This window comes from Parus major, chromosome 11 (assembly GCF_001522545.3).
Source record: "Parus major isolate Abel chromosome 11, Parus_major1.1, whole genome shotgun sequence".
NCBI classification, from domain to species: domain Eukaryota; kingdom Metazoa; phylum Chordata; class Aves; order Passeriformes; family Paridae; genus Parus; species Parus major.
The window spans coordinates 8,822,149-8,835,372 of record NC_031780.1 but is presented as its reverse complement, the minus strand read 5'-3'; the positions used below and the strand labels follow the sequence as shown (position 1 = coordinate 8,835,372).

The following is a 13,224-nucleotide window of genomic DNA, read 5'->3' as shown; positions in this document are numbered from 1 at the left end:
AAACCTGTCAGATTGTCTGAATGCAGAAGTTAAACACCTGATTGAAAATGTGTCTCACAAATATTAAAGCTAACTGCATTGGAAAATAGCAGATTACAACCTCCAGTTAATGAACAGATGCCTTCTCTTTAGCATGTTACCCCTTACCAAGTCCCGTTTTCTTCAGGAATGTTTTCAGAGGATTGGCACTTCTCCTGTAGTGGATTAGTTTGTCAAACAAAGACCAGAAGCCTGGGGTTTGCGGCTCGGTCATAGCGTGTGCTCGTGTGCTAATCTTCATATGCTGAGCAGCTTTCCAGCTTCAGTCCTGAAAGATGTACTTAAAATGGAGATTGTACGTTTCCAAATAAGCCTCGATTTGCTGAGTGAAAGGGAAAATCACAGTCAAAGAACGGGCTTAAAAGGAGCTAGGCACAGATCACAATCCAGGGCTGGCAGCAGGGATTATAGTAAAAATATTACCAGCTGTATGACACTGGCAATGGGGGTCTCTCCCAGGAATCTCTTTGAATGTTTGAAGTCAGTGCAGCAGAGTAGTGTGATTAGGACTTCCCACAATGATAGTGAAGTCTGTTGAGTATCCCCATGCAATTCTAAAATCTACGAATAAAATTGACCTTGCTTAATTACTGCCCAAGCAAAAAAGCTGGCGTTGAAATGTATATCTGAGTAAAAAAATTAAGACCTCTATAATATGCTTGTAGTTCTGATATCATGGGAAAGGAATTCTGAGTTTTGCTATGATGCTGCCTGACAGGGCTCAGTGCTACTTGTCAAGATTCCTGGTTTTTGCTGCAGGATTCTAAAAGCACTTGATCCATTGATCTTGGAAAGTTCTAAGCTTTTTCCCAAAGTCTTTTGTACTTGGCTAACATCAAGTGAAATTTTTAGCAGTTTGATTCTAGCTGTAAGTAGAGGTGGATGAATCAAGAAATGTTTAATGATTTTCATTGAACTAGAGAATCAGGAAAATATATGTAAGAGAAATTTCCTCTTTCTGCAGTATATGTTTATAAAATTAGATGAATAATACAAGGATCTCAATAGGACACTGGTGCTTTCCTTGCAATCAGTAACTAAAAGTATATTTTTTTACTTTCTGCAGAACTTCCTGTCTGGTTTGCCCTACACTTACTCAGTTTTTAAACTTGTGCATGGAAAGGAGGCTTGTACTACGTGAGTCACAGGTTGTTTATTTCTTTGTATCTTAACAGTGTGTATTTTAAATGTGTTTGTAATAGTGCATTTTTTTTTCATAAATAACCATGTGCCTAATTCTATTTATAGCATCACCTTAATAGAAAATATTGAAAATAAGAACAAATATGATTTTTTGAAATATTAATTTTTGAAATTTCCAAAATGTGAAAGGCTATTAGTAAATAATGTGAGATCCTAGTTCAAATCTAGAGTTGTAATGTGACAGATCCAAGGTGGAACAGTCCGCAGCTGGTGCTTATCTGTATGTCTGACAGAGCAAAGCTTGGACTTCAGTAGCACATACCCTAACAATTCAAGTGTTATTTAGTTTATATATGCATTACCCAAGACCCTTTGCAGTTGGAGTCATTACTTTGCAATCCTTTTAAGGAGAACTGTGAGCTTGCTGGTTGTCTGATCCTTATCCTATCCCAGCCTAATAGGGTAAGAGTAGTTGGGTAAATGACAGCAAAATCCTGCTAGCAGCCTTAAATAAGAATCAGCCCAACTATAAACAGAGAAAAAATCACAGAAAAGTTGTGACGGGTGTATTTTGGAGAACCTGTTGTACCTTCATTCAGTTTTCCTATAGTTTGGGGATAGGAAGCAGGGACCTCCCACCTCTCTAAGTTCCACTGCTTTAGTAAACTCCTCTCTCCAAAATGGGGGATTTTGCTTCCTCCTTGCCTATTTCTCTGAGTGATTTTACTGTCTTCTGCTGCATTTTGGAATTGTTTAGACTAATATTCTCTGGTCAGTGCTGTATACTGGAGAGGTTTGGGTTAAAATTTCCTTGATCCCATAAAGGACAAAAAGCTAACTGACCATGTTGATAGATCAGTGAGGGAACTAGGGAAGGCAAACAAATCATTAAATAAATTACTGTTGTGGGCTGATACAAGAGGATTTAAATAAGAGATGCTTAGAAGAGATTGTTTGAAAAGATAATTATGGAAGCTCTGTAAACCCTGCAAAGCAAAGATGGAGACTTATTTAAGGTACTGACTTCTAAGGAGATCAGAAAATCCCACCTTCAATGCTCTGTGTGGGGGGAATTCTTAATTACAAGAAACTTGTTGCTCTTTCTGTAGAGGAGAAACAAAGGACTGACTTGCAGTGTTGAAAAAGTCAGAGCTGTAACACTAACTCACTTCCCTGGTGGCTTTCTATCAAAGATATTTTTAAATGCATTTGAGCACCAAACTGTTCTTTGTGCCTTTGAAAAATGCCTTGTATGAAAGCAGGGGTGATTTAGAAAGGCTTATCATTTGGAAAACCTTTGATAACACCTCATACTGGTTTCACAATTTCAGGACAAACAATCTTAATTAATTCTCAATAGCAACCTGCTTACAAACTCACTCGTGCTTTCTCAAATGCATTCTTAGTACTGAGAAGGCCACAGTGAATGCTTGGATACCTGATGTGGGTCCCTGAAAAGGATGAGCTGTGAGCAGTATCAGGCACCCTGAAAGAGGTGCCTAATAAAGAGCAGTGCTTCAGATCCTTGTTGACTTTTACACAAATGTGTACTAAATTTTCCAGAGTGCATCTCCATATTTATTGCAAACTGGATTTGGTGCTGGTGCTTTTCTTCATGTTTCCTTCCTAGCTTATTCCATGGAGTATGCACAGGAAGAAATGCTACTCTGGGGTACAAAATCAGTGTTGTTCCCTTATACTGGACACCATGTGGAGGGTCCCTGTGAGGCCAGTTGCTAGCTGCCACCCTGATGGGGCAGTAAAAGACCTGTTGCTGCAAAAAGGTGTAAAAGCTTTGAAGACAAAATGTAGATCATAACAATAGTGATGGACAGTGCTTGTCATGTATTTGACAAATACCCATCTCCACACAAAAATATGTCTTGGTGACTATTTTTAGGATCATCATGGCCAATGAAATGCCAAGTTTTTCTCTATTTCATTTATTTTCAATAATCATACTTCTGCCGCTGCAGATCTGAGGGAGAGACACTGCATTTATGCCTTTGCTTAATGGTAAAACTAGCTTAATCTTCTGATTTCAGAGAGTTAACACAAACTGCATTTGAAAATGGTAATTTTGCTTTATGAAATGGTATTAATGGGGCTAAAACTTGCTCAGTAGCTGCATGACATTTTAAAGAATTTTGTGATTTTTGTGTGCCATGTGGCATCAGTTTACAGTACTCTGTGTCCTTTTTAAGGAATGCAAGACTAGAAGGGACCATCTGGGTTATCAAACACAAAGCCTCACAATTTCAGGCAGAGAGAAACAGACCTAGTGCAGAAAGGCCCACAGAGTAGTTTTCTTTCAAGTATCCTCCCTTGCCAAACACAAAAAAGTAATTCCCAGAACTTTACAACAAAGTAAAAAATATTTTTAATTAAGAAGATAGAAAACTACTGTGTCAGGTTTTATCAAGGCCAAGAAGAAAAGCTGAAGTGTAATGAATTGCATACAAGTTGGGAGAAAAGAAAGAGCACTTACAATTAACTGAGAACAGGATTCAGAAGACTTGCAAATTTTTCCAGTTTACTTATTGCCAACTGCATTTCTAAAAGCAAAAATGAGCACTACTTGGCACACAGGTTGTGTATAAATCTCTTAACAATTTGGAAGGGACACCAAAGCTATTGAAGAATCACACAACGAACTATGATTCCAAGATACAAGGAACATTTCATTTTATAGTATAAATTATTTTTGAGAGAAATATAAACTAACAATTATGAATAGATAGTCTAGTAATGCAGCTATTCATTGTAAGCAATTTTTAGTGTGCTGATTTCAAGTTAATTTTGAAAAACAGCATCTTTTGTTCAGAGAAAGGACCTGCATGTGTTTCCATAACATTATGCAGATCAGCTGCCATTACAGTAGCATTTATTTTAATAGGAGGAGGTTTTCCTGCTGTGAGGGGAGCAGGCAGTTGTTTAGTTCCTTCTTGAGTGCAATTCTTTTTCCTTAGTGTCTCTTGAAAGAGGTATCCTTTTTTCCATATCTGTGAGACAATGAACAGGTGTATGTATACTTAATGTATTTGGAGCTTCTTAATCCACAGGGGCATGTACTATATTGAATTAATCTCCAGAAGGGTTACACAAGGGAAATTGCTCTTCCCTGGCCCTTTCTTCTTCTCTGTACACATAAGAGAGAGATATTCCTACTGAGGATTAAGTATTTTTTATTATTTGCATGTTATCTATGATTACTTCAAATTATTTTTTGTTGCTTTTAGGAAAGTTTTGTATCATAAAATAAAAATAATTTAATACTATGAAGAAGTGTGAGCTGGCAGTGTTAAACATACACCACAGTGAAATCACCAATTCTTTCCTACAGCTTTTACATGAATGGTGATAAAATAGCTTAACAGTTATGCTTATCAATATTAATGTATGCAAATACATCCAGAATGTTGGTGTAGACCTACATAATCATCAGTTCATATAGAAGAAGTCTTGGGTGAGTAAAGTCAGGAGTGTGGTAAGCATGGTGCAGAGTAAGTTCCCTCTTGAGGACAAATTTTCCAGTGCTCCCAACTGGTTTTTGACAGGTGTCCCAGCTCCTGCCTGTGACAAAGTCCTCTAGCTCTTATTTAGATATAGTTTAGGTAAAACTTTCTTAATTTGATTAGAAATTTTGCCTAGCAGAGATTGAAAGATTTGTTTCTATGTGTTGTGTTTAATTTATATAATACTCATACTTACTCAATTTACAATATTAACAAATTATCTAGACTTCAAAAATGCCTTTTTAAACATACTAATATACAGTTGAAACAGTGGGAAGGAAAATTATTTAATAACTTTGTAGATGGAAACAGAAATTTTAATTAAAATAATTAGGGTTATCTCATGCTTCCATACAGCACAATATAGGAAGTACAGAACACTAGATACTATATTCCAGAATGTTAAGATGTAGAAATTAAAAAAGAAAGCAGAATAAATAACAAAAATGCAAAAAAAAACTTAAAAAGAAAATCCCTGTGTATTTCTCCGGTATTTGTGGAGCTCTGATTTTTTTCTTAATGCAAAACGTTTCTGTCAAGGTAGGTTCTTTCCAAACCCTTGCAAAGAAATAGATTCAGATTCTGTTTCATTGCTCATGCACTATGTAACTTCAATACTAGTAGGGTTTTTTTGACTGTTACCATCTACATCTGGTTTTAAAACTGTCCTGTTGGAAAAAAAAAAAATTCTGCTTAGCATTTCCAGTGCAAGCACAGAAAAAAAAAATAAATCTGATAAACATTGAACACTACTGAACATTTAAAAAAATGCTGAAGAGCATTTAACACAGAATTACTAAGTGATACTGTAACAGCATTTTTCCTATGAAAGACAGGTAGCAATACCCTGCTGGTTAAATAAGCAGCATTACTGCTTTGTTAGTTATGGGAGATTCTTGCATTATTTTTATGAATGTAATATTGCTTGCTTCTCTTTTCTTGTTTCTCTTTGTTTCATGTTGCTTTGCTATTTGCATGTTAAGTTCCCCTCTTCTGCCTGCAGGAGACAATGAGCAGATTTCAAGAATCCCTTTGACATCATTTACTAGATTTTAGATTTTTAGTAGATTTTACTGAGTGCTAATGGTGCTGTAAATTTTATTTTCAGTATCTCAGGGTGTGATACTAAATACGAGCTGAAGAGTTTCAGCACACCCAGACTGAACAAACCTTCTCTGGTTAAAAATGAAAAACAACCCCAGAATTGACTGAGGAGCACCGTGGAGCAGACAGAGCCCTCTCCCTACGTGATACCGAAGTTGGGATAAGTTGACTCTAACATTTATGTTTTACCTCAGTAAGAATTTGGAAGAATTCATTTATTTTAATTCCTTCTTCTATTTACTATATTCCCATATGCAATTAGATAGAATTAATTTTGAAAGAGTCCTTCTGGATCTCTGCATTAGCACAATGGTCTCTGCTCTTTCGGAAGCTGAACTGTCAGCTGGTTGCCTTTGCTGAGAAGATGTGAATGAGAGTTCAGTTACCAGGGGCATTATAAATCAAGGGATGATGCAATTCTGCCTCAAGAGTCTGATCTTTCTGGGAATGCATTTCTAAGAAGGCCACAAAAATTTTAGACTGAAAGGTGGAGACTGCCCTACAAGAGACAAAGTCCAACTGAAGGATATGAGAGATAATTGTAGCTCTTACACAGAATCTGATCTTTCCCTTAGTCCTTAGGTCATTGCAAATGATGCTCTTCTGTTTCTAATGACAATTCACTGGAGGATTCATGTGGGTCTTTACAGTCAATAACAGGAATATGCTGAATGCTTAAAAATGTTTTCTGGGGTATGTATATTTATTTGCTTTGTCAGAATTTGTTTTTGGGGGTAGGAGTGAGAAGGGGAAATTAATGCAAAATAAAGTAGGTAACAGTGTATGTCTTTAATGTGAAATATAATTATGGCTGCTGTATGAGCCTTCTCTATGATACTAGTATAGCATCTGTCTTCCCTGTATTCTGCATTTGCACTGACATAATGATTCTGAGCTTAGGATCAATAAGCTGAGAAAATTAGTCATTATATATGAATATTGTGTTTTTTCCCAGGGAATTTAATCAGTAACACCATACACAATTAATTTGAACAAATCTAAGCAGGGTACAATGGGATCAGGAGCAAGAATATATTCTGAACCATCAGGCAATACCTACAATAACTGTTCAGATTAAAATTAGAATTTGAATTAAAATTCAAGTGATACCCATTTGCCTTTAACGAATTTCTTGGAAATAATCACTGCTGAAGTACATATTAAGCCCTTTCATTAACTCTAAAAGAATGCCTCTAAGTGTTGCTCCTTGGCTGAGATGTTAATATGCTAGTCATGCTGATGACCTGTTCACAAAAGCTGAATTACCAGCTGCATTTGCATTGATCTACAGATGAGGAGTGCTATTTCAGAACTGTGGTGTTCTCCAGCTACAACTGTATGCAATTATTTGAGTGATAATACAACAAACATTAATTATGTTGATGAAAATACATCCATTTTAATATGGTGAGTATGCAATATATTATTTTATATACATGATGGGAAATCTTATACAACGAATAATAATTTTTCCATCAAAGGGACCAAAATAGGCAGTTACTGCACTCATAAAAGGTTATAGTGAAGGGATGAGACACAGGGCAAGAAACTGAGTGATCTCAGTAGGGAGAGTTGCTTGAGTAGCAATGCCCAGCTGATTGTTGCCTCAGAAAATGAAACTGCCTGTTTTCAGAGGACAGCTTCTCTTCTGATATGCTGACTGGCTGAGCACCACAGCTCATGGGGTCCTGATCAGGGAGGTGCCTTCCTTACAAACCGTGCCTAAACCCGAGGTCTATCACAGCACAGAACTCAGGCAGGACTGGGAAAGGGAGCACTACTTCACTCTGCTTTGTGGTTTCTGGATCACTGTGTGACCACTGTGGGCTTCCTTCTGTGTGAATGGCAAGGTATTTTGTTATTGATTAGCTTTTTCTTGTGTAGTTACACCTAACCTGTTCCTGTTGGGGGGGAATTTCCATAAAGTAATAATAATTCAGTTGTACTCCCCAAATATGAAAAATATAAAAAATTCAAAGTATTTTTAAAAGTAAAAAGGATGTGGTCACAGTCCATAAGGAAAAAGAAATGGGGACAAATATTTTCAATACCCAGTAAATCACTAAAAACTAGGGCCAATAGGTCTGTATCATAAAGCAACACAGTTGAGTCACACATCCTGTGTCATGATTACTTTTAGTATTTGATGGTAGTTTCCTAGATTATCCATTTATAAATAAGATTTTTTTTTCATTGAATTACAGTGTAAAGTCTGTCCTTGCCTCACCATATGAAACTGAAATGAAGTAGTTAACCCTCATCAGCTCTCAGCGTCCTTGTATGAGGCACAGTATCAAATAATCCTCAACTGTTCCTCATTCACTATTACTCAAGTCTTTTACTCTGAGATTTATCTTAAAATATAGCACTGGTACTGATGAGTATTAATCTGCTTTTTCAAATCTGTTTCAAAACATATCCCAAGATTACAATAGAAGGTTGTCTTCTGAGCCCCAGTGGGGAGGTTGCTTAGAAGGTCCATGTATGGGTATAAAAAAGAAAAAATTTAGAAAAATTTAAAATTACTTTTACAAACTTCCCCTCAGAAAGCCAATAAACCTTTGGGTTATTTCAACTTCTCAAGTATTACACTAAGCACAATACAGCAGAGAAATGGTTTGGGTTGAGCTGTGTCCTGTAAAATAATTGGTGTCTGTGTGCCTGGAGTATTTTGGAGTTTGAGTTCCTGATCTTTTTTCCTCTACCGAGCCAAGTTTTCCTTTGAACTACTTCTTTCACATGGCTGTTGCCACAAATAGATAGTATGAGTTTTTTCAGAGATTGACACTGATTGTGGCTGATTTTGGCATTCTTGAAAAGCCTCAGCTTCAATCTGAGAAAGGGTTAGGCCTGGCTGAATTGCTTGTTGCAAATCTGTTGTGTGGATTTGTGGGTATGAGCCATTGTAGGTGGACTTGGTGAAGAACTTTCAAAATAGGCTCCTAACTTAACATACACTGGGAGCTGTGAAGTATTTTACATAAAAAGTCATGTATAAATATGTGTTACATAACCACAGCAAGCAGCTGTAGTGGAGCTGGGGAATGCAAACAGCTTCTGAGGGGCCAGGACAGGCAGCAGCCCACAGCCTGCCTGGAGAGATCAGTGTTAATTACAAAAGCAGTTGTTTCCTCAAAACTTGTTTGTCACAGCTCTTGCAATTGAAAAGAGGGATGAATGTGATAAAACAAAGCAGCTATTCGGTTTCCAAGAAATACTCACAAACATAGAATTAGTGCTTTTATTTGTTGTTGTTCTGCTTTGTTTGTTTTCAGATAATGCTGCAGCACAGAAAATACTGGGTTATAGAAAATGGAAAATGACTTAGGATTTTATTTTATGTAGAAAATGGAAAATTATTTAAACCTGCATTTAAGTTACAGTTGACTTCAAAGAACACCTCCGATTCTGGAGGAGTGGGTTTGGAACTGAAGTGAATTTGCTTTGAATTTACTTAGCTTCTATTCATGCCTTCCTTTCTTCTGTTGGTTGCTTATAATTTCATTGATGTATCTACCAGTGGTGTATATAAAAACATGGCATGCTAATGACATAATTAATGTGCCAAGCAGCACGTGAAAGCACCTTGACAGGTTTGTGGTTTACCAATACTGTTTTTACAAGATTAGGCAGGAGCTCTCCAGCTGCCTTACGTGTGTTGTTTACTCAGTCTCTCATAATTCCTAAAATCAAGTTGTTATCAGCTGAGTGAGCAGCAAAGTGCTACCATCTTTAGTGCTTACCAGTTGGGCTTCTTTGCCTTAGTGAGCCAGTCATAATTTTCAATTAGTTTAAGGATAATAAATTCAGAGAAAAAATTTGATCTCAGCTACAAAATTACTTATTTAAATGCTTAAGAGAGTTTGAGATACAAAGGAAAAAATATTCATATATAAGAAAAAAACCCCAACAAACCCAAAACACAAACTTTTTAAAATTTAGTAGAAGAGTTTTTTGTCTTTGGAAGGTTGAAATGGCTGGATGTTTCATGTAAGGGCCTTACAGCTTTTGGCCAGTAGTACAGTCCATCACAACAGATCAATAATCCTTTTAAGCAGAGTGAACAGTGGAAGCAGCTGGTAGCACCTGTGCTCAGTGCTCTGTGCCAGTGCAGTGATCTCAGCCCAGCCTGATAACACTCACTACAAAATGCAGCAGCAATATTTAGGGACTTTGTGGTTGTTTAGGCTGTAGGGCTTGAGGGTGAATGAATGTGGCTTGTAAATGAAAGCTTTCTGTTCCCTGGGAGAGGGTGATTCATTTTAGAGAAACTGTGTGGAGTGTGGATTGTGCTGTTGCCCAGGTGTCTCTGTGACAGCATTCTGCTGCTCAGAGCTAAGGCAGTTATGACCCCTGATCAGATGTTGTCCTTTTGGTGTGAAAAGTTTGCAGTTTAATTGCATAGACATAAGTGATTTCTTGTCACCTGTAGCCAAGGCACAGTGGAATTGGAAGTTCTGCTGTGTTTGCTGTACAATATAGTTTTATGTCACATAAGACCTTAGGTCTCTTCATTTAGCAGCTTAACACCTGTCAAATTCAAAGAACAAAGTCAGAATAAAATTTAATGTTCTCTTTTGTGAATTCCCTTCACTAAAGGTAATCCAAAGGCTTTATTTCTTCACTTTTGCTGATGCATTTACTGCACATAACAATAATTATCTGAGATAAAAATCTACTGTACTTTGACTCCCAGTGATAGTGAAGCTCATTACACCCCCATTATAATTATTATCCTCTTTATGTATACCTCGTTAAACACTTCAAAAGCTGGCATCCAGGAGATGCTGTTTTAAGAAACTATTTAAGTTATCAGGATGAATTATGTAAGATGTTAACAGTATGTTCCTTCTACATCACTTCAAATCTTACAAAATTTGGGGTGCATAATAATAAAAATTATACAAATAATATTATTCTGTCTAACAGTTCTCTGACACTTTCCCAGTATCTAGTTTGCTTCATTAATGCAAATTTATCTCTGGGAGCAGTTCTACTGAAGGCAATATAGGAGTAAAAGCCATGGCTAATAAACAAAGGGTATCTCTGCCTGCAATGCTCAAGTAAATGTATGTCCTGAAAAGTGTAGCACAGGCTAGGGGCAGCCAGCAGAAATAGAAATGCAATAGCCAACAAGGATAATTAAACTAACACAAAAAACCAAACATTTGTGTTTTATCAGAGAAGCCATACCATTCAAGACACTCTTGGCTCTTGGTATGTGACAACTTCAGCTGTGTAGTGGGGATCAGATAACCCAAAGCCACAGAGATTTCCAGTATCAGAAATGTTGCTATTCACAATTTCCACCTTTTTCCTTGGCATTTCTTTGGCAAATGTTCTGTTACATGCAAGAGATAATGCAAACTCAGAATGAAAAATTATTTTCATTTCAGTGCTGAAGAGCTGCACTTCCAAGAACACAGCATTCAATATATGAAAGCCTGCTTTTCTATTAAAGGCAATTGAATTTTTAGAAATGTATTTCTGCTCTGCAAAATGACTCTTAAAAATTGAATTCTGAAGTGAATCATAGGCCAAAATGAGTTTATTTAATAGCAGGACAAGACTATGCTGGTTTGGAATATGTAGCAAAAGTCTCTACAGTTTAGGCATTGCTATTGACAGTTCTGTGTGGGTGCTGTACTGTTTAGCAGTTGCACAAACCTGATAATTTACACAGATATTTTACATGTGTGAGGATGCTCTTTGAAAATAATGGACTGCACAGTTAGTCCAAAGAATGAAGCAAACTTGACAAAAATGTCAATGCAGGTCTTGTAAAACCAGACTCCTAATTATCCTGCTGTGGTGGAATTGGTTGTTTTACTAAAAACAGACTTTTAAAAAATGGTTTCTTGCTTGTACTGTGAATATGCATCAGAGGGATGGTTTAAAAAAAAAAAAAAAGATGATTTTTTGTTTTTCTGACCATATTTGGACCAAATTTTAATCCACTTCATTTCCCCCCCCCCCCAAGAAGAGCAGTATAAATCCATAGTATTTTTTGCTGAACTTTTGTAACAGTGAAGCTTACCTGAGTAAAAGCAGCAATAACATCTAAAATGTTTGCTTTGCATCCTAAAGCTAATACTGAAATCAAGTTGTTTATACTGGAGGTAGGCCCAGGTCTATTTTGGAGTCATCATTTCTGATTCTCTGCGCTTTTGTTATTTGGACTGAGATCTTATTTAACTTGTCTTATATTCTAGTGTATGAAAATATCATGCATGGAATGCCATGCATGAAAATCTAATCTGGAAATACCACGCATTTGTGCACATAGCTTCTGGTTATTTATTAAGGAACAGCTGTTTCAATTAAACATTTTACTTTTGGTCACCACAAAAAAAACTAGTAATAGGTTGACTCAGAAGACATTTTTAAAAGCATATTAAATATTTAAACATTTTTTTTTCTGCTGATGGCTAAGAGAAGCATCTAGTGTACTTCATTTGTTGGTGATCACGTAAGAACACTGCAGAGAGTCTTTTTAGATGTAAGCAAACACTGTCCCTCTTGCTCCGTCTGGATGTAGGAAACTTCCTGATTTCATTCTAGTTTCAAGAGTAAATAAAAAAGGAGGTGTAAAATGAAATATCTGTAGATTGCCCTGATCTTTACAAATGTATTTAATAACAGAAAAAAAACTACAAACATTTGCTGTATTTTAAAGGAAATAAAAGTCCACAGAATATTGAGGTGAACTCTATATCCATATATGCATACCCCACTAAAGTAGTTGCTCATTTCCACTCATTCCTTGATTTTATTGTTTTAGTTTTTGTCTGTTACTGGGTTATGCTACTCTCTTGATTTAGAAGTGGTAGAATGTTGGGTATTTGGCACAGCTTCTCTTGTTTCTTTTCTAAATATGGACCACTTTGATTACCAGTAATACAATTCTGATATGTCAGGTGTGTTATGGATTCAACATACATTTTGCATACTACAAAAAAATGAGATTACCCTTTATTCTTGTTTTTCCACAGTGTTACAAAAGCTTCTGGCTCAGAAATAAGATTCCCCTCTCCCTATCCCACCTCAAATTTGTGTTCACTTTTTTTTTACCAAGTCCTTTCCCAACTCATGCACAGAAGCAGTGATGTTTGAAGAGTACAAATCTCTGAAACCTGGAGCCTGAAATGTTGAAAGTGTTGAGGCATGAGCCAGGATCTCTTCTGCCAGCAGAAAATATGGGAGACTCTTGGGCAGTTCAGTGTAGAATGCCAGAAACCTGGTTCTTATCAGGCAATGTCAGAAGACTTCAAAGGCTGCTTTGTGACTGAATATTGCTTCCTGTGCTGTAACACATCCAGAACAGACTGAGCATATTCTCAGTTTGTCAGGATGTCTTGGAAGGTGAAGAGGAAGGACCAGCATTTTCTGTGTAATGCAATGGTTAATAAAAAGTGAAGGAAGT

The 13,224-nt window shown here is 36.6% G+C and overlaps 1 protein-coding gene across 8 annotated transcripts in view; it reads left to right on the top strand.

The window, feature by feature from the left end:
• Positions 1-13,224, top strand: part of SMPD3 (sphingomyelin phosphodiesterase 3) — a 97,682-nt gene that overhangs the window by 41,911 nt on the left and 42,547 nt on the right. For 3 of the 8 annotated variants that reach the window (XM_015639762.2, XM_033517136.1, XM_033517134.1), the window contains 2 exons: positions 1,106-1,187; positions 5,806-5,994. The exons of 1 other annotated variant lie outside the window; for it this stretch is intronic. The gene's annotated coding sequence lies outside the window, so the exon portion shown is untranslated. Of the gene's footprint in view, positions 1-1,105; positions 1,188-5,805; positions 5,995-7,092; positions 7,209-13,224 lie in introns of all 8 variants that reach the window. 4 more of the 8 variants (XM_033517135.1, XM_033517138.1, XM_033517140.1 and 1 more) reach the window with 4 other exon arrangements.